The 19,246-nt window shown below is 45.7% G+C and overlaps 1 protein-coding gene across 6 annotated transcripts in view; it reads left to right on the forward strand.

Moving 5' to 3' along the window:
• Positions 1-19,246, forward strand: part of RXRG (retinoid X receptor gamma) — a 213,567-nt gene that overhangs the window by 25,869 nt on the left and 168,452 nt on the right. The window contains exon 1 of one of the 6 annotated variants that reach the window (XM_059413403.1): positions 2,684-2,698. The exons of 4 other annotated variants lie outside the window; for them this stretch is intronic. The gene's annotated coding sequence lies outside the window, so the exon portion shown is untranslated. Of the gene's footprint in view, positions 1-2,683; positions 2,699-16,130; positions 16,204-19,246 lie in introns of those variants that run through there. One more of the 6 variants, XM_059413401.1, reaches the window with a different exon arrangement.

Below are 19,246 nucleotides of genomic sequence, written 5' to 3' on the forward strand. Positions count from 1 at the left end.
TATTTATTTATTTGACAGAGACACAGCAAGAGAGGGAACACAAGCGGGGGGGGGGGGCGTGGGAAAGGGAGAAGCAGGCTTCTCACTGAGCAGGGAGGCTGATGATGGGCTCGATCCCAGAACCCTGGGATCATGGCCTGAGCCAAAGGCAGACGCTTAATGACTGAGCCACCCATGTACCCTTTATTGACCCATTTAATCTTCACAACAACCCTATGAAGTTGGTCCCATTTTAGCTCCTTTTACAGACAAGGAAACTCAGGCTGAGTAATTTGCTTGGTGTTGCCCAGAGAGTAGGTGCCAGAGGTGGGATCGAAATCCAGGAGCTTGTGCCCATGACCCCCAGCGTGCAGGGTCTCCCTTGCACCTGCGTTCTGTTTGGGACACAGAGTGCAGATCTGCCTGTGAACTTCGGTGTTTCCTCTGGTACCCTATTGTTTCTAGAGTAGTCTGTCCTACACAGCTGTGTCCCCTGATCAGGTACTTTTGAGAGAAGGCCTTCACTTCAACTTTTTCCACTCATCTTTTTGTTCTTCTCTGATACCTCTTTTCCAAACGCTCAGACTATACTGATTTAGGATTAAGTGAGGAGGTCCAAAATATTTGACATTTTAAAAAAGGACAGAAGAGCAGGAGTTAGGGAAGGTAATTCCTATTCTATTCTTTCCTTCCAAAGACTTAGCAGCCCAAGAACCATTTAGAAGGATACAACATAATATCAAAGAAGAGCACACACCAACCTGTCCATGCAGCAGAATGATACTGAGATCTTCAGGCCAACAGAACTGAGGTCTAGAGGTTAAGGCTTGCTCGTACCCTCGAGCGGCTTGAACATCTACTAACAGAATGACTAAAACATCAGTAACATGGGTCAGCTGTATGAAAAGGGGAAAGGAAGAGTGCTGTTTTCAGCACTCTTCGCTCCGCTATCCAGTTTCAGAGCTGTAGGAAGAACAGGTGCTAGACTCCTAATGAAGAGAGCTCTGAGCCTCTAAACATTCACAATCAAACAAGAGAAAGTCTTAGGGAGCAAATGCAGAAGTAACTGGGCGGAGCTGCTCGAGGAAGTGAAAAGTTATAGTAACACTAGTTTCATAAGACAGACTGGGAAGGTAAGACATTGGTATAGCTCCATAATGGAAATGAGAGACCTTTCCTTTCACTAGCAACATTCCTGGAAAAGTAATTCTATATATAGTGAGCTCAGAATTACAACAGCCTCTGTGGAAATCAGAAACAAACTGGGAGAAGAAGAAAGAACTGCATAATGATGTGAGCCATGGGATGTGACTTTGGTGAAACGGATGCAAAGCCTCTGGGAGAACAGGACGTCCAGCCAGACACACTGTCAGAGGAGAAGGGAGTGGGGGAGCACAGTGATTTGCAACGTACAACGGTGTCACACGTGTAGGGCTTTTGAAAATCCATCACTGTATTCCTCTCGGAACAATTGCTTTCAGAGAAAGGACGTCTGCAAAGCACAATGCCACGTGTCAGGTGCATTTGACCAAAGAAACTGAAGTGAATCTAACATAATTCTGATAAAGGACTGACCATATTCTGAGATTGTTCTGCTGAAGCTTCTGGAGGACAGTATCTTACCCTCTGAGTGTTGATGGATGAGAATTCCTTCCCAAGCATTCAGGCATCTTCGTGTCCTTTGTCTACCCAGCTGGGCCTGGACCCGAGTCCAGCCAACCCTAAGCCTGACAAACATGCGTCCTGGATTCTTAGGGACAGTACTAATGTAAAACAGCCTCAACCTATTCCAGAAGGAAGCAGCTTTTCATTTTTATTATTATCACTTTTTAAATTTTCCATGTACCCTGAGGGTGGGCCAGAAAACAGTCCTTTTACGCACAGAACAGAAGCTTCGAGAATTTTCATTTCTTTCTCTTTCTTTCCCACTGACTCAGCTGTGCCTTTCTTCTTCCAGACTTTCCAAATATTTCCCTCCTCTTTCCCCTTTGTTCTCTCCAGCCTTTCTTCCTGAAACCCAGGTTCCTTTTAGGAAGCCTCACGGGTCTGCAGGACACCGACCCCTCCACTGCACTGACTTTTGTGCTGACGAGGTTTTCTCCCCCTGAAAAACCAACAAGCACGTTCTCCTTCAACTCAGCAGAGCCTTCCTTCGCCTGCGCGCCCAAACCTTCCCGGAGTCCGCACGATTACAGACTTTCATTTGGCCTGCAGCAACTGTCCCCTCTCAGGGACAACTGTTATTATTATAATAATTAATTACTGGGTTGTTCTGTTGCCCTGGCTCGGGAGCAAGCCCTAGCGGCGGTGACCCCGGCGCCTCCAGCAGCAGCTACTTCAATGCTCAGTGTGCGATCTCAGCCGGGAGCGGGCTCCGGCCCTTCCCACACCCCAGCACCCGTCCAGGGGCTCTCACGTGCCTGGATCCCCCTGAGAACGCTCCCGGCGCCCCACACGAAGCCCTGACCGCGGGCCCCTCCCCTGCCTGGAAGCCCGGGCGTTCCGCCCTCAGACCCGTTCCACCCGGCGGGAGAAGAGCCTTCGCACCTGAGTCCCGCCCCTGCTTTTCCCCAACCCCGCCCCCCGGGAGTCTGACCACTCAACTTCGGGCTCTACATAGCAGCGCCTGATTGGCGGAGCACGGAGAGCGCGTCAGAGAGCGCTGAGCTCATTGGACGGCCTTTCGGCGCGTCTATAAAAGGGACGCGGAGGCGCGCCGGTAAGCTCCCGGGAGGACGTCACGGTGGCTGCTGGGCGGGCGGGTTGCTTCGGGGACGTCGTACCGCCCCTGCGGCCGAGGCATCTTTGCGGGGGCGGACTGCTTACCGGGGACCGCGCTGAGCCCCACGCCTCGGAGCCCGGGCTTCAGCCCCCAAGTCCTTCCCGCCCTTCCGACAAGGGGAGGCGATGGGCTCCATCGCCGCTGTGGGTCCGTGAGGGGAGCGCTGCCGCGTAGCCTTGATCCTTGAGGTCCTTCCTCCCGTTAGTCAGCCTTAAAGCGGACATCACTCGCCTCGACGTTGGCCTGAGAAATACCTGTAACTTACGGGTCATTGTAACCGTTTGAGGAAACTGGAAACGTGGGCGCTGCGCCCTCTTCTCCCCTCCCCGCTTTTCCGCGAGCACAGCGCGTTCCCCGCGTGTTCCTCCGTCGCCCGCGAGACGCCTGCCTGTTCCCGGCGCGCGCGGGGCGGTTCCCGTCTCGGGGAGAGCGCCCCCTGGCGACCCCGGCCACGCTGCGCAACCTTCGGACGCGTCCGTGCGCGCGGAAGGTGAAGGGATGTACCGAAGCCACTGTGGGACTGGGCTGGCCACCCCCAGGACCCGCCACCCCAGGGACCCTCCCCAGCGGCTCGTTCCTCGCGGCCTTGGTTTATAGATCGCACACCTGGTTTTTCTTCTCCGAGGGTGGAGGGCACTGATGATGGAGAGGAGGGGCATAGGGGGACCCAGAGGGAAAGGGGAGAGCGTGTGCCGGGCATTCCCGGATATCCTCAATGTAGACAAGCAGCCCTTTCCCAAGAGCGGTGTTTAATTTTATTTTTATGCAATTAAAAAAAAAAAGATTTTATTTATTTATTTGACAGAGATCCCAAGTAGGCAGAGAGGCAGGCAGAGAGAGAGGAGGAAGCAGGCTCCCTTGCTGAGCAGAGACCCCGATATGGGGCTCGATCCCTGGGATCATGACCCGAGCCGAAAGCAGAGGCTTTAACCCACTGAGCCAACCAGGTGCCCCTATGCAATTTTTTAAAACGAAGATTTTATTTTTTAAGAGCAGCTTTCGGTTCGTAGCAAAATTCAGGTGGATAGATTCCCCATGTGCCCCTGCCTTCACCCATGCCTAGCCTCCCCCATCAGCAACGTTCCTCACCAATGTGGTACATTGGTTAGAGCTGATAAATCTGTATCGACATGACGTGGCGTCAGCATCCAGAGTCCGTGATTTACGTTAGGGTTCACTCCTGTGTTGTGCGCTCTATGGGTTTGGAAAAATGATGTATGTATTTAGCAAATAACCCCAAAGCATTTGGATCTAAGTTCGTGAAATAAGCAGGTTAATAGTGGTTGGCCCTAGTTTGAAATTTAAGAGGGAGAAGGAGAAATAGGATTATTAAGTAGGGCACTGGTTTTCTTAGGTAGTTCTGAAGGCAGTTTCAGGACTAATTCAATACACATTCTGAGCAACGTGGCCGAGCCACTTAGAAGTAGACACACAGCTCCCCACGAGGGGACTTTGAAAGCAATCCTCATTGGTTGTGTAAATTCTGTTCATCAGAATAGACCATCTTTCCTTGCTCTCTGTCTCTCTCTTCCATCTTTGCTTCATTTCCACAAAGGATTCAGGGATGTGGCTTAATAGACTAATGTCAAAGATAGTTTGAAATATGGAAGTACATAAATGTGAAAATATGTAAGTGTGGAATTCATTACTATTATTTTAGACATTGCCAAATTCATTTCTAAGGTTCTTAGTGATCACCAGCTACATCCTGTAATACTCAGATTAAAAGAGGCTGTAGGTATGTTACTGAAAAATTATGTAGACCGAAATTGAAAATGTTGAACAAAATGTTTTCCTGTTGACTTTGGATTGTTATTTAGGAACTACTTTAAAAAAATTTCTATTTGTTACTTTGAAATTAGTAGGGATTCCTAGTTCTTTCTTTAATTTTTCTAGCACCTATGTGTTAATGAAATGTAAACATTGACCCACATGAGACTGCCAGGATTTTAGCTTTATTTGGTCAAAACAGTCAAAATTTGGCAATTTTGTGTGATTCAACCCAATAACTGAATGAGAAAGTTTTACTTAAAAATAGTTTGAAGTTTATATATTTTTTATATTTGATTACCTCCTAATGCATTGATTTTACAAGTTAAGATTTTATATATTGGGCTTACTTACAGGAGGATCCATTTAAAATCTACCAGACTTTTCTGTTTTGCACATGTGTGGTATGATATCCTGAGTAGAAATTCAGGAATTTAAGGGCAACTAGAAACCTTTCAACACATGTCTTTCGCAGCATTAACCACAATCCTCCCTGACAAGTTGGAGGTTACTGACTTTGAAACCTAGCCAGTTGCTGAGAACCCAGTGTATATTCTTTCCATGACCCTTAAAAACTGGCCTGTTTCCTATTAATGATTTTTTGTTTTGTTTGAGGCATGCTATGGTCCAGTTTCCTGGTTAATTTCCAGATCTTCTGCCATTCTTCTTGTACAACTCATTTTCTTTGTGGTGGGTCTCACCAAAAGATACCATGTATGGAAAAGGGGCTTCTGGAAATTATCATGTTTCAGCAACAAAATTGTTTAAACATCTGACTATCATTTACAACCAACATCTCTGGTCTCATCCACGGAAAATATCACACATAGCAGAGAAAATTGAGGCGAGCTGGCAGAAGATCTCTGTTGAGTTTGCATTGCACACTGTTCATATGGGCTCCTAGGAGATCTCAGGCCAAGGTTATTTTTTAAAATTTCAGTTTAACTGGTTGGGTGTGTTCCTTTCTGTGGAGAGTGGAGGATTAGAATCTGGTTTTGAAGGTGAACTTGAGAAATCAATTAGTCCAGCCTCCTCCTCTCTAGAAACTCAGCATCACAATGGACATAGAGCCTGGCTTGAAGGCGAGAGGAGCCTTGTCAAAATTCTTGGGCAAGCAGGGGGCATTCCTGTTGGCTCTTACCCTTGCTCATGTGTTCTAGTCCTAAGTGACTGTTGTTCGCTTGGCCCTGCAGAGGAGGTAACTAATAGTGGTTTGGACCAGTGAGTGGTTTATCACCCTGGGAAGTCATTAACTAAACTGGTCCTATAAATTCTTAGGAATTGCGAATATGTCTTATTTTTAAGAGTTCATTGGCTTTTAGATTTCTCTAAGGCCATTTTCCCAGCATTGTTTTTGATAAGATAAGAAAAACCTGCCAAGGGGCACCTGGGTGGCTCAGTGGGTTAAAGCCTCTGCCTTCGGCTCAGGTCATGATCCCAGGGTCCTGGGATGGAGCCCCGCATCAGGCTCTCTGCTCAGCAGGGAGCCTGCTTCCCCTTCTCTCTCTCTCTGCCTGCCTCTCTGCCTACTTGTGATCTCTGTCAAATAAATAAATAAATAAATAAATAAATAAATAAACTTAAAAAAAAGAAGAAAGAAAGAAAGAAAAACCTGCCAAGAAGCATTAGTTGGCCTGGAAGGAACCTCAGAAGCGGAGTCGGTTTAACCTTAAGGTATGACTGGTCTTGCTCAGGTTGAGATTTCCCTCCACTTTTAACGGTTTTGAACGCAGTAGGGGATGGGAAAATTCCACAGCCTTAGGAGCAAAGCTCTGAGTGGAGCAGTTAAGAGATCCTACTTCCCTTAATGTAAGCAACATGAAGTTCTCCGTTGAGCCCGATAGGCCATGTGCTTCTAATATCCAAATTACACTGTTATTAATGTAATCTGCAGGATGAAAACTTTGGGATAATTAGTGAACAAGTCAGTCACCCGTAAGACACACAATCAGAAAAAATCAGGCTTCATTAGTTTCTGCACGATGTGGTTAATAATTATAGCTGTCTTAGTTGAACATCAGGTGGCAGTTTGCTGTCTATCAGCTGAGGAAGAAATAGATTTTGGTTTCATGCCCTTATCTTGTACTAATTAATGTATGAAATGTCTTTATTTACAAAAGTGTGTTTGCATGTCTTTAAAGGATTGCTAGCCAATAGAAATGTCAGGCTTTCCAAAGAGGTAATTTAAAAATTTTCTAGTAGCTTTATCAAAAAAATAAAAAGAAACAGGTGAAATTAATTTTAACAACAACTATTTAACCTAATCAAAAATATTACCATGTTACCATGTAATCAATATAAAGATCTTCGGTAAGAAATATTTTTATTTTTGTATGAAGTCTTAGGAATCTGGTGTCTATTTTACCTCTCCAATACATGTCGATTTAGACTGGTCACATTTCAAATGCTCATTCACCACATGTGGCTAGTGACCGTTGAACTGGATAGCAGAGCTTTAAACTGTTATTTTATCTGTAGTGAGGCAGATGATTTTATAGAGGAGAGAGAAATGAGGCAGAAAAGAGGGGTCGGGGGAAGATCCCTTCTGGATATGCAGAGTCCGTGGCACCAGATTTCCCAGACTGTGCATTCCTTTGTTGGACATTTAACCTTTAAACCAAAACATTGACTTCACTTAACACCCCAGCAGGTGACTGTGATTAAAACAGAAAACACTCTTGTGGACTCAGTGTCTGCCCTGAACAATTTGAGCAGTGAGAACAGGTGGTTTTGGTCTGATGTAATCAGAAGGGACTTTGGGAATGGAACAGACAGAACGGAGTTCAAACCAGCCCTGCCCTGTTGGACCTGTGAGCTTTCGCAAATCTGTAGCTTTCTTGGCCTTTACCTGCCCTAATAATGGGCACAAAAATGCTAGTCTTGCTGAGTTTTAGTAGGGATTAAATTAAATTCCTTATGTGAATGTGCTTCGTTCAGTCAGTGTGCGGTGTGTGGAAGTCTGCCGGGGTTACCGGCCTTTTTCTCCGTCTATTTTTCTCATCAGGGTCCTTTGTCCAACATTTCTCCCCCTTTAGTCTCTTTTTTAAAGTCTGAACTGACTTCCTGCTCAGCATTCCCAGAACCTCACTTTCTGCTGCAGCTCTGACTCATAAGCCTGCTGTAATTGTGATTATATTATAAATATCAAAAATTTATTGTTGGAGCACTAGCAGTAATGGTCCTAACAATGCAGCTGCTGCCCATTCCAAAGCCACATGAGATGACCAATTGGATCCCTCCAATTGGTACCAGGAGTACTTTTACTTTTTGCCAGAGGGTGGCAGCATTGTCTAAGTCACGGATCTTTGAGCGTCTAGTTCTTGAGGGTTTTCCTTTTCTGCGATTCTTTCTCTCAACCTGGAAGAGAACTTTCCATCAAAAAGTCTAGAACTCTGGAGTACAATGTCAGCTCCAGAGTGCTAGAGGAAGCCCAGCATACAGAGGGGCTGTCCATTCAGACGCTGGGGGAGACTGCTCAGGCCCAGAGTCCAGGTGTCTGTTGGGGGGTAAGTCAGGGGGTAGTTCAGGGGGCAGGAACCCAGGAAGGTGATGGCAGGATAAAATGCTTTCCAGCAGGCTATTCCTGAAGGTCAAGGCAAGGGCAATGAAAGGGTAGAGACGTTGACCCTATGAGGCTGCAGAAAAACCACGAGAGCCTCTGTAGACAGAGGCTGCAGATGGACATCTAACACTGGTCTTGTAGGTTCACTGTGAAAACTGGGAAATGGCTTTATTTTCATCCCCTTATTAGTAGGACCTGCCGTCTTTGAATTAGGAGGATGTGCTTAAAAATATTCTGTGTTTTTTTTTTCCCTTTTAATATCTTGTCACCTGGAATTTACTATATGGCTCCCCCGCCCCAACACCCGAGACAATGGCAGTTTGGTATTCTGAATGCTGGTCTTTAGGCACCGCAGTACTCAACTGTTGGGGTTAGAGGGAGTCTAAAAATACTTGCAGACTTAAACTTCTTTCAGGTTTTCCTTTACATTTCCTAATTTTTGTCAGGTGACTGATTTGGTATAGACCGAGAAAACAACAACATCTGGAAAATGCAGAAAATCACCAAGAAGGAAATAAAAACCATCCATTATCTTTAAAAAATATGTATCTTGGATAATAGGATAGAAAACAATTGGTTATTGTTACAGAGGCATGGACTAAACCAGAAAAACTTTTGAACTGAAGGCAAGCTATGTGAATTTTATGATTAACTATGTGGACAGAAAGCGGGGGGCATGAAGCATCTAGGATTATCTTGCTTTGTTGGATTACTCAGCTGTTCACTTATATAAGAAATCATTTAAGGACCTTCTATGTGCTATGTGCTGTGCTAGATCCGGAAGGAGGGAGTCAAGCAACGAATAAGATAACGGTTTTTGCCCATAAGCTCCTTACAATTTACTAGAGAAGAGAGAAAAGCAAGTCAAAATCTTGATGTGGCAAGTAGCTCAACAGGAGTGCACACTTTGTTATAGAAGCAGAGAGAAAGGCATTGTACCGTGCTATGGAGCCAGGGAAGGCTTCCCAGGGGAGTGACACAAGCTGAGTGTTAAAAGGCAAGTAGGAATTATCCAAATTGGGCATGGCCATTTGGAAGAAGGACGCTCCAAGCAGAGGAAAGAAATGGGTAAATATTAGATTACTTGGTCATTGTGAGTATGACAGGGGGGCAGAACGTGTAAGCCTACGGGGCAGGAGAGGGAGTGGTAGGAAGTGAGCTTGCACAGGGGAGTGGGGGTGAGATAATAATGGGTCTTCTATGCCTTTTTGAATCACTGTCTTACAGGATTTGATAAGAAATAGATGTGGGCGGGAGAGAGATGGGACATGTCCCATTAGGCTTCTAATCTGGATGACTGGATGAATGTAACCAAGGGTTGTGGGAGGTGAGAAAACGGTGGGTTCGCTTTGGGACTTCTGGGGCTCCTTCCCATCGGACAACTGACTATTTGGACCTGGCTATCAGGAGAGAGACTAGATTTTGAGTTACAAATTTGGTTAATAATCATTACCATTTACTGAGGACTCGACTGAATAATAAGTCCCCAGCAAATGGTAATTATCTGTGTCAGATTGTGCATGATCTGTATTCTGTGTTTTCTGAATACAGATAATATAGAATCCGGCCTGGTACTACAGAATGTGCTAGATTCTTTTTTAATCCTCACCTTAGATCCTTTTCACAACACTCTCACCACATGTTATGCATGAGGATGATCAGGACACGTGACTCGTCCAACAAGGAGTTGGGGTCGGAGCCTGGGCTGATTTCAGAGTCTGTGCTCCCCGACCCCTGCCTTCTTCAGGAGTCTTCTGCATGGAGGGGGAGATAAGCAACGGGCAGACAAACCTTTCCGGGACAGAATGTAGAGTGAGAAAAGGACGGAGGCTGGAGCTCCGTGGAAATGCTTGTGGGACAAGTAGCAGCAGAGGAGCTCTTGGAACCTAGGTCGGAGTCGGCATAGAGGAAGGAGGAAAACAAGGAAAGAGTATTGTCTGGAAACCCAAGAGGATAATTTCAAGGGGAAAGGTGTCAACCATGGCAAATTCACAGGGAGACCAAGTAGCGGGACAGCACGAGACCTTTAGGTTTTCTCCTTCATGTCTTCCTGGCACCAGCCCCACATTGCCAGCTGACAACCGAACATACGCATTTGGTATGCACTTTGTCACCCCTAAGTTCTGTTTCTGTTGATAATAGGACTGTCTTCTCAGACACCCAGAATGCACACTGCAGGATGGCCATTGATGTCCATGTCCCATATGACCACCAATGACCAAATCCCGTCGACCCTAACATTTAGGAACCCCTTCCTCTTCATCTCCTCTCTGAAATCCCAGATCTTTGTTTTTCACCTCCACCATCATATTGCTATCCTGACTGGTCTTCTTGCCTCTGGTTACATTTTCCTCTAATCTACCTTCTGAAGTCTCACTGTGCCTCTCCTGAGCTCAGAAACTGTTAGTGTCTTTTCATTATTTACAATATAAATTCCAAATTCTTATTGAAGCCCATCTATGAAAGAGTTATAGCTCATTTTTCCAACCCTTCCCCAGCCTTTGTTATATGCCTTGCAGCCTATTTTTCCAACCAGACTGAAAAATGTCTTGTTTTCTGTGTTCGCCTCCTCAGATCCATTGGTTAGGCCAATCTTTCCAGCTGGATGCACTTTTCTTCCATCTTTCAGGTTGAAATCTTACCCATCCTTCAAAGGTCATCTGAGATACTCTTTTCCCTGTGAAGCTTTCCATGACCCCGTCCACCCGTAATAATTTCAGCCTTCTCCGAACTCACACGAGTACGGCACTTTATATGTATCCTTCTCAGGGAGGTGGTGTTTCCTACCTGTTTGTTTGTTTATTAGAGAGAGAGAGAACACACAAACAGGCGGGAGGGGCAGAGCAAAAGGGAAAAGCAGGCTCCCCACTGAGCAAGGAATCCAATGCGGGGCTCAGTCCCAGGACCAGGGATCATGACCTGAGTTGACAGCGGACACTCAACCGACTGAGCCACCCAGGTACCCCTGTTTTCTGCTTTATATTATGGTAATTCGGATTTGATCTGTTTTTGTTTTTCTGTATGTGTCTTGACTTAGGTTTCTTTCTTTCTTTCTTTTTTTGAAGTTTTTTTTTTTTTTTTAAGAGATAGGACACCTAATTTTTTTTTAAAAGATTTTATTTATTTATTTGCCAGAGAGAAATCACAAGTAGATGGAGAGGCAGGCAGAGAGAGAGAGAGGGAAGCAGGCTCCCCGCTGAGCAGAGAGCCCGATGTGGGACTCCATCCCAGGACCCTGAGATCATGACCTGAGCCGAAGGCAGCGGCTTAACCCACTGAGCCACCCAGGCGCCCAGGACACCTAATTTTTATTATTAGGCTCAACAGACATAGGTGACTGTGAAATTGTTATGGACATGTCTAAATGCATTCTCATAATTTCTGCACTCTTCCCTCTGCTGGCCAGAACAATGGTCTGGTGTAGGACAGCAGTCGTTCCTAGCCTGTAATTGGAGTAGTATTGTAGTCCACCTTTTTTTTTTTTTTTTAAGATTTTGATTTTATTTTGAGAGAGACAGGATGTTAGGGGGAGGGGGAGAGGGAGAAGGAGAGAGAGATTCTCAAGCAGACTCCCCACTGAGCACAAAGCCCGATGCAGGGCTCCTTCTCATCACCCTGAGATCATGACCTGAGCTGAAATCAAGAGTCGGATGCTTAACTGACTGAGCCACCCAGGCGCCCCTGCAGTCCACATTTTTTGATGCAGGCTGGCTGGGTCCCAGCACCCAGAGTGGGATTCCACAGGACTAGCCAAGAGAGTCCATGGCTTCCCACAGGTTACAAATCAAACACAAGCTGAGAGGGAGCGAGAGCAGAGTTTATTGAAGACATAGAAAGTATAGACACAGACAGATTGCCCAGGAGACTCAGAAAGGAAAGAAGAGTGGTCTCCTTTTTAAGGTTTTATTTATTTATTTTTGACAGAGCAAGAGAGAGCTTGAGCGGTGGTCAGGGGGTGGGGCAGAGGCATAGGGACAAGCCGACTCCCCGCTGAGCAGGAGCCCTCTCCCAGGACCCTGGGATCATGACCTGAGCCAAAGGCAGCCACTTAACCTACTGAGCCACACAGGCACCTGTTGACTTTGTTTTTGAAGGCAGAGTCTGTTAACTATGTTCTATTCCTCATTTTGCTTGTTACATGGGTGTTTTATATGTCGATGTTTGGTTTAATTGAATATTTACTGAATGAATTGCTGGCTGGCTGACATTTCTGTCAAGATTGGTGCAGTCTCTGTATATTTTATTTCCTAATGTCAATGTCTGCAATTAAAGGCTTATGTAGATCTAGGATTCTTAAAGTATGCTCTGAAGAGCTAAGTTTCCCTATTTGGGAGAAAATCTACTGGACTTCCCTCTGGAGCATCTCAACATCCTGTCAGGTTCTTCTTGAGAGATTTAATGTGATCACTCTTTGAAGGTGGGTAGATATTAAGGGAAAAGGGAAATGCTCTTGTTTGAGGATGGCATCCTGGGTCTCTTGGAAATGCCTTCATGTTTGGTGATGCTAACATTTCCAGGTTTTCTCTTGACTCAGAGATGGAGCCAGATTAGAGAGGTAGAAGCCATCGCCATGACGCTGGGCTTGGTTTGGTGGTGCCTGACTGTCCTGCTTCTGAAATTCAATCTGGAGTGTGGAGTTTCCATGGCTGAGCCTATTGTCCCACGGACAGCCCTCTTCAGCTTTCTCTGCCTTTGAAGGTATTTTCTTTGCCAGCCACACGTGGATGAGCTTTGGGTTCAGCAAAAAGCAGCGGATCTCGAGGGAGCAATGAAAAATGTCTTAGGGTGTTAATGCTTATTTGGGCTTCATTGTCAAGTTTAAGTCTTATAATTTGAGCTTAGTCTCTTACCACCTTGGGCAGAGCTGAATGCCTGTTTGGGAGTGGAGTCCAGGTTTTGTTATTTCCTTTTTAGCTATAGTTGTTGATGATGGTGTGGATAGTCTATGGGAAGACTCTCACATAAGGAAATCCTGGAGTTATGCAGAATTTGTGAACTCTCCAGACAACCCACCTATTTAAACTTGTATGTTCTAGGGGCGCCTGGGTGGCTCAGTCAGTTGGGCGGCTGCCTTTGGCTCAGGTCATGTGCTCAAAGTCTTGGGATAGAGCCCAGCGTCGGGCTCCTTGCTCGGCAGAGAGCCCATTTCACCTTCTCCCTCTGCCTGCCGCTCTGCCTCTTGTGCTATCTCTCTGCCAAATAAATAAATAAAATCTAAAAAAAAACACCAAATCCACAAAACTTGTATGTTCTACAAAAGATGGCATATCTTCATTAGAAAAGAGCAGGGGAAATTAAATTTGTTGCTGATTATCTGCCCGGTGTGGAATCTGGCAAAGAGAACAATTCAATAGTCTTATGAAAAATTTCTTCCCAGGGCACCTGGGTGGCTCAGTCGGTTACGTGTCTGGCTTCTGCTCAGGTCATGATTCCAGGGTCCTGGGATCGAGTCCCGTGGAGACCGCTTCTCCCTCTGCCTCTGCCCCTTTGTCTCTTTGTCTCTCATGAATAAATAAATAAATAAGTCTTAAAAAAAAAACAACAACCCTCTTCCCAGCTGCCTCTGCTCATCTTTCTCATCCATCCTCTTCCCTCAGTCCAGGGATGAGCTCGCAGATAGGCAGTTGGGAACCAAGGTAAAAGTCAGATCTCCCTTAAAAGGTGATGCTCCTCCAATTCAGGGGTTGGGGGTGGGAAAAGATACCCACTGCTGCCTTCCTTTCGTGAGTGGGAGCTACAGGAGCTGGTGGGTTCTTCTTCTACCTGGTGCATAGTTATCTGTGTCCCACATGGGAAGCTCAAAATTCAAGGAGCTCCTAAGTGCCACCATCCATTAGCTTGCACATCACTTTGTGACTCCCTTTCTCAAGGTCCCCTTTTACCCAGTCTCTGATGTATTCGCCCTGACCCCTTCCCACGTGGAATCTGAAGGGATTACTCTGGAGTCTTTTTCACTGGAGAGCACTGGATCCACATATGCTCACAGTTTTTTTTTCATCTATTTTAGAAGGAATAGATTTGGGTATTTTCGTGTAAGTACTCTAGTGACTTTTTCCTTTGGTCCTGGTTCTTCTACTCCTGTTCCTTCGAATCTAGCCCTCTTATAACCTGCGTCTGATGCCTTTGCCTGCTGTTCATTAGAAACTCAGGGATGCGGGACTCTTGATTTCTACAATGCAAAATAAATGGGAGTCTCTTTAAAAGGGGATCCGATCAGACATACCTTTTGTGCTATGGATAGCTAAGATTTGGAAACTTTATGTGGAGCTTGAGTCTGAGAATTAAAAATTCAGACTGAGAATTAATGGTCAAAAGATTCTGTATTCCACTTTATGGAGTTTTCCAGAACAGGTTGGTAGAAGCAGGTGACTCATTACATAGGCAAAGGTAACTAATCTTCAATATTCTAGCCAAGATTGTCAAAAGTGACCAACTTGGCAGATGGTGACTACATTATTGTGGTGAGCACTGAGTAACACAGAATTGTCAAATCAGTACATTATATACCTGAGAGTAATATAACACTCTATGTCAACTGATTTTCCATTAAAAAAGCAAATAACCAAAAAAAAAAATCTATTTCATGCAAAGTGGACAATTTGGAAAAGAGGCCATTTTATAATCTCTTAGTATCTTCTCAAACCTTCTGTAACAATTGAGAACGGCGCATATATAATATCCAAGCCAATGTAAAGAATTAAAGCCAGCAAGATCGAGAATCATTTTCATGGAACAGTTCATAGTTTTCTTGTTATGTTTTATGACAAAGCATATTTTCTCATTTAATCATCACCACATCCTTGTGATGAAGGCATTACTGTTACCTTATTTTATAGATAAAGAGACTGAGGCGAGGAAGTTTAGGTAAATTGTCCCGAAGTCACGTACAGTGACCAAGACAATCCAGGTCATCTGACTTCAGATCTCAGCCTCCTTCCATACATTTCAGTCTATATTTGGTGAGCAAAATGAGATAAAGACCAAAACCAAAACAGAACAAAACAACCCCTACACATTCACCTTCAGAAGCTTTCCTTTCCCCCTGCTTCTAGAAGGAAGCAGGCTTCTGGATGGGTTGCTCCTTTTGTTCATGACGCGTGGAATCCTATCATGGGAAGGGAGTGGAACTGAGTCATGAGCTCCCTGGCAAGGGTGGGGAGGTCCTGGAGGGAAAAGAGGGCGTTCGAGAAAGGGAAGCAGGAAGGGGGGTGGCCGCCAGCGCAGGCTGAGCTTTGAGTGAGCGTGTTTGGGCAGATGGGGAGCATGGGGCACGACCTGTGGAGCGCATCTGTGCTCTGTGAGACTAGAAAGGGCGTGGGGAAAGGCACACTTGGTGCCCGAGTCCCTTGGTGCCCTTTAAAGAAATTCCAGCCACGGTTTTCATTGCTTTTCCGATTTCTCCGAATGCCAGTTTGGACTCAGCGTCTCTCTACAGCTTTGCGTGTGTTCTATGAGCTGGAAGCCCAGAGTGTTAATCCGGGTGTTCACTCTCAAGTGCAGGGGAAAAGGGGTCAACAGTGTGGTTGGTCCAAACTCAACAGGGTCAAACAGAACTTTCCTCTCAACTCTTCAGCTCCGTTGGTGGAGGTCACAGATCAGCTTGAGGCAAAGACGCTCAGATTTGAATTCTAAAGGTCTTTATTTTGGAAGTTCCTACCTCCCTCTTCTTCCTCCTCCTCCCCCACCTCCTTCCCCTCCTCTTCCTTCTCCTTTCTCCTTCTTTTTTAAAGACATTTCATTCATTTAGAGAGAGTGTGAGAGAGAGAGAGAGAGAGCAAGCATGTGGGGGGAGAGGAGCAAAAGGAGAGGGAGAGAGAGAGAATCTTTAGCAGACTCCATGCTGAGTGCGGAGCCTGGTGTGGGGCTCGATCCCACAATCCCGAGATCATGACCTGAGCCAAAATCAAGAGTCAGATGCTTAACCAACTGAGCCACCCCAGGCACCCCCCTATTTTTTTCTTAAACCCAGGTAATTCTTCTTGGTGCTGATGTGATCTTTCCATGGTTGCATAATGATCACAAATATCGATCTGTTCACAGGAGGAGAAATAGCAAAGCTCTAAAGGGAGAATTTTGGGGGCAACCCCCCCTCACCATTTCATGGCTTGTGGTGAGTAAGCATGGTCCTGTGACTCACTTCCACTGGTGTCACAGTCTGGGCGGCAGTGCCGGGCATGGGTCAGGAACTGGGCATGGAAATGTGCTGCCTTAGCTGAACTGCTGAACTGGTCCCAGGAGAGGGTCTGGTGCGGCTCAGCCCAGTCACGGTGGGGAATGGGAAAATCTGAGGCCAAAGGTACACTCTGGTATATTGCTTGTCTGCGGATTTGGGACCTCATTTTGCTGAGAGTTGGGATTTTATCTGCTGGTTTCAAGGCTGTTAGTTCCTGGGTAGGAAGCGGATTACTCACGAATGTCCAGAATGGGCTGCCCGTGTGCTAAGGGAGAGAGGGACAGCTTGGAGTGTGAATGGGTCTAGGAGCAAATACTTTCCCTTCCTGTCCCTTGAGCTACTTCTTTCTATGATGTGAAGCAACTGTGCTTGCAGATTGATGTACGTCGCTCATTCCAAAGTACTGTTCTGTGCTTGGTTAATACTGTAATTACACATACTTGCAATTTGTAGATACGTCAGTCTCCTTCCCTCTGGTTGCCTATTTACTGGCAACTTCTTTTCCCCTGAGATGACTCTTTTGAAAGGAATCGTTCTCATTTGGATGAATAACTTTTGGCATGTGAGTCTTTAAAAAGTCAACCACAGTACTTTATGGTCTCACCTGTATGGTTCATTTTTTATGCGATTGGACTGCTTGGGTTGCAAACAGCAGTTAAAAAGAGATCACAAGTAGGCAGAGAAGCAGGCAGAGAGAGAGACAAGAAGAAGCAGACTCCCTACTGAGCAGAGAGCCCAATGGGGGGTTCAATCCCAGGACCCTGGGATCATGACCTCAGCTGAAGGCAGAGGCTTTAACCCACTGAGACACCCAGGCACCCCATGACTTGTCTTTTTAACTCTCTGTCAAATTAATAAAAAAAAAAAATCTTAAAAAAAAAAGAGAAGTCACACTAAAGTGAAAGTTGCAATCTCATGCCTCCTGCGACTGCAAAGACCACAAATCCGTTAGTGAGGCTTGATTGTAACTCCAGCCACCTCTTATCTCAGCTCTGCCCTCCTCCTGGCTGGCCACGGTTATGTCTGTGTTGGCAAGATGGCGGCCAGCTGACAGCTGAGGTGGCCAAGCTGGAGTGGCTTGGAGTGCTGGAGTGGCTTCAATAATTTGGAATTCATCCATTTGAGCCTTGGTTTCCTCATCCACAGGGTAGTATGTGACTATTTAATGAGCTCCTGAAGGTTTGTGTGCCTCTGTGGCTCAGAGCACGGGGTGTGGAGTCACATCTTATTTTTTTAAAAAAATATTTTATTTATTTATTTGAGAGACAGGACAAGAGCGAGAGAGCACAAGTAGGGGGAGAGGCAGAAGGAGAGGGAGAAGCAGATTCCCCAAAGAGCAGGGAGCCCGATGCAGGACTCAATCCCAGGACCCCGAGATCATGACCTGAGCCGAAGGCAGACACTTAACCAACTGAGCCACGTGACCCTGGCTCCGTCACTTACTAAGTGACTTGTGTACCTATAGTACCTGTATCATAGTGTTGTTGGGATTTAAATTGAGAGCTTGTACATAAAACCTCTAATAGGGTGCTTGGCATATAGATCCACTCAGGAAATGGTAGCTATTATTTGAGTAGAATTTTGAAAGTGACTACTAATGGTTTGAATGGAAAAGGTAAGCTCAGGCAGAGGAAATGGCAGGACAAAGTCATGGGCAGTGATTCATAAGGGAGGCAGTTTGGATTTGGACAGCAAGGTAAGCTTGGGTCGTGCCCAGGTACAGGAATGTGGCTCTTGCTGCTTGTATCAGAATCTGATAAAAAGGCTGATGCCAGGAGATGGTCTGGGGAAGAGCCCATCAGCCCACCTCCTGGTCGGCTTGGGAACCTTGGGAGTTTCCATCTATGATTTTGGAAGGATTCTTTCCTCCAAATTACAAATTACAAATCTTCCGAATTACAGATCCTCACTTAGTGTTTTATACTTGATCAGTGTTTACTGCATTGGCTGGAATTGCCTTCAGGGTCAGAGATAGTCTTGTTAATATTTTCGATGGTGGAAAATCTTCCTTTTATCCGGTGGATTCTGTAACTCAGAGCCAGATTTAATGAATAAGGTAGAGGGATCAAGCTGAGCAATTGTGGTTCTGATTTTTTTATTTTAAAGATTTTTTATTTATTTATTTGACAGAGAGAGATCACAGTAGACAGAGAGGCAGGCAGAGAGAGAAAGAGAGGGAAGCAGGCTCCCTGCCGAGCAGAGAGCCCGATGCGGGACTCGATCCCAGGACCCTGAGATCATGACCTGAGCCGAAGGCAGCGGCTTAACCCACTGAGCCACCCAGGTGCCCAGTGGTTCTGATTTTTTAAAACCCTAACACACTGACCTAGTGTGATTATTTTTCCCCCTGACTTAAACTGGCTTTTGAAAACAATGGTGTGAGTAGTAAGTTGTAACACTTTAAAAAATCAGTTTTATAATTTCATATTTTACATATGGAGTATAGAACCCCAACAGATCATAGAGTTCTCCTGCATACTAGGCATGATATTAAGTGCTGAGGTGACAGAGATCAGGAAGTATTTCTCCTTGGGGAATCCATCATCCCATGGGGAGAGACAGCAGAAAATTAATCATCACAATGTGGTGGATCAGACTTGGGGAGCTCATTCAGGTTCAGGTTCTTCAAGCAGTCCTAAGCAGTGGGTATAATTGAGGTGGGACAGGGGTGTAGGGTCTGGGAAAAATTTTAAAGTAGAGGTAATGCTTGAGCAGGATGTTAAAGGATGCACATGAGCCTACAGGAACGAAAGAGGGTGTAGAGGTGTGTGTGTGTGTGTGTGTGTGTGTGTGTGTGTGTATTTCTGATAGAAATGCGTCTGGGAAGGCTTGGAGGCCATGGTGTCAGCAGAATGTTCTGAGCAACGCGTAAGATCAAACAGGTGAAATCCTAGGCTGAGGTCTGACTAGGGTTAGCCCTTGAAGAATCCTTCTGAGAGAACTTCCGGAAGATCCTGTGGGTCTACATGGCGTCACCCGG

This window comes from Mustela nigripes, chromosome 10, assembly GCF_022355385.1.
Source record: "Mustela nigripes isolate SB6536 chromosome 10, MUSNIG.SB6536, whole genome shotgun sequence".
Taxonomy (NCBI): domain Eukaryota; kingdom Metazoa; phylum Chordata; class Mammalia; order Carnivora; family Mustelidae; genus Mustela; species Mustela nigripes.